We start from the raw sequence: 2,834 nt of genomic DNA on the forward strand, positions 1-2,834 counted from the left end.
AGAATAGACACATGGTATTGGGCTGCGAGCATCTTCCGGAGGTTTTGAAGTCACCCCACATCAGCCAAATCCCTGTGCGCACCTTGCTCTCTCTGTCCCTTTCGACAAGTTTGTAAACATGTACCCAGGAGAGCAGAGCATGGACCCTCTCGGTTTTTAAATGGCACTGTGACGAGAAAGTGGCTGCCATTTAAGCCAACGCTCTTACTGGATGTAGTTTGCACTGCACAGGCTCTCACGTGCAATAGACTCCCATTCTTTAGTTTTACCAAAATGTCCTGGCAGGAGTTTACAGTGTAATGGAGGGAGGCAAGGGGGCATCTAAACTACCTGCAATCCATTAACGACTACCTGTTGAAGAATAGGCCGAGTATTGGACCTCACGCAGGCTCTGCCACACACACAGACCTTCGAAACAAACGCGGGACTATCAGCAGAGTAGCTTCTCAATTCGCTGCAGTCACTGTGGTATCATGAAGACACAGCCTAGTGTTGACAACTTTTAAAGAAATCACCCACAGAGTAACGACTTTGTGGGACAGATATCTTGAACCTCAATGACCTGGGCTGGGCAACTGTGTTTCACACACCTCTGTCCACACCTGTGGGAGAGAGGGGACTTTGAAAGCTAACAGGCAAGGAGAGGGACAGAATATTTCCTTTAATCCTTCGTCAGAGCAAAAACATCAATACCTGCCTTGTGTGAGGAAATGTGTCACTCAGGGACCAACCAGGAAAAGTATCATGGAAATTACCCTGTGGTGGAAAATGGAGAAGTTTTAGAATAGCCAGGATTTGAGTCATATTACGGAGTTACACTTCTACATTCTGGGCTTTGCTTTTTTGGTAAATTACGGGTAGAGACAATAACAATTGGGGAAGCTCTATACACTTCTGAGAGTCCTCTTCTCTGCACATACTGAATGAGACAGCTTACAGGGGCTTTGTGGTGTAGTCATATTCTGTCCCCAAACCAAGAAGGGTGCCTTAGCAAGCAGAGGCCATAAGTACAGGGAGGGGTCCTGAAAGACCCAGTTACCTGCTTTACTATCATTATTCAAAGGTCTTCAGTCACCCCCACTGGAGCTGAGCCCAAGACAATCAACGATTCTTTAGAAGCTGCCCGGTCCCATTTCAGCTGGAGGTCAGAGCAGAGTTCAAAAGAAGAGCTAAAAAGAACCTGCTTCTCTCCCTGAGGGCATGTCTGTAACACCCACCCTTTCCTGCTCATCTCCTTCCAGGAACACCAAAGCCCCTCTCTTGTTGAGATATCTCACAATGGCAGTCTAGATAACTCCCCAAATCATCTCTTCTGGCCACTCATACCTTCAAAGAGGGGCTGCAAAAAAAAAAAAAAGGATGCTGACAGGTAGCTCCAGTTACCAAGGACAACTTGGTGTGAATTTATTCGAACCATAATCTCACCAAACTTTAAGTCCTTAGTTTGGGTATTAAACTCTTCAACCAATTTCACTTAGTATCTTCCCAGACTTGTAACTCCATTGACACTCATTTCATAAGGGACATTCAGCATTAAGAACACCAACTCTGGCACCAGGCTGCCTGGGTTGTTTTAGTCTTGAATCTGCTACTAGCTGCGTGACCTTGGGCAAATTACTTACTTTCTTCAGGCTTCAGTTTCCTCATCTGTGAAATGAGGTCATTACATTTTCCTGAGGATTAAACAGCTCGAGAGAAGTCAACCACTTGTGTAACACTGCCCAGGCACGCACACAGGTAAATGCTGTTAAATGCGGGCATTTGCAGGTGCCAAACACCTACCATTTCCCAAGTTTTGTGCTGGTCACTCCATCCCCAGATCTACACTAAACAAACACATCTTGCTATTAAAGAATATTTTTGGTAGGATAAAATGAATCTTTAATTCTTCATGTTTAACTTGGAGAAGACCAACATGCAAATACTAACCTTGGCCTTTGGGCCTCACATAGTTTTTCTGGGTTTACCACTTCACTGTTTTCAACGAAAATTCAGTACCTACTATGCCCGACGACGCCGTGGATTTGATGAGGAAACGGAAACTTGGTCTTTGCTCTCAAGGAACTATTTAAGGCTGCATTAGTTTCCTCATCTGAAACGAAAGAGGTAATGCGAGACTTGAGCTGTTTAATGAGAATAAAGCGACGTGTCCTGCTGGACTACAAGTATCCAATAGAAGCAGTGTGCTCTCATATAAATGAAAGTATCCTCTAACTAGGTGGCTTCAGGGAGTCACGGCCACTGAGGAATTCCCACTCTGCCAAGGAGGAATTTCCTACTGGAGAAGAGGCGAGAGGGGCAGGGGCTGGCACGGCGGTCTGCAGGCTCGCAGACCCCAAAGCAGGCAGGCAAGAGACAGGGTGCACGGTCCGCTCCCAGGGTTAAAATTGCTCCAGAGCCTGGACACCGCACGCACGCCCCACGCCCGTGTGGTCCTCGGCCAAACGCTGACGGCTCCGAGCTCTCCGGGATACGGCGCCACGGGGGCCTTCCGCGCCCGGCCCGGCGCTCGCAGGCCGCCAGTGCCGCTTACCTGGGAACCGACGGGAGCCTCTGCTTCCCGAGTCTGCCTGCTCACCTGCAAATGCAGGTGAGCAGTGCTCCCGAACTCACAATAATTATAAAGACGTTTATGAAATCGTTTATTAAGCATTCTATCAAAATAGTATTTTATTAAATAAAAAAGACGTGTATGAAAGCTCTAAGCCTAGTGGGAATACAGCCACACCGTGGTCGGCACCAACGTAATGGACCGAGGGGATGGGAAGCTCCGATCGCAGCACCACCTGCGGCGGCAGGAGCCAGGTGAACGGCAACTTCCCGCACGCACCCCC

The sequence above is a fragment of the Grampus griseus genome (assembly GCF_964374135.1).
Source record: "Grampus griseus genome assembly, chromosome: 18".
NCBI classification, from domain to species: Eukaryota; Metazoa; Chordata; class Mammalia; order Artiodactyla; family Delphinidae; genus Grampus; species Grampus griseus.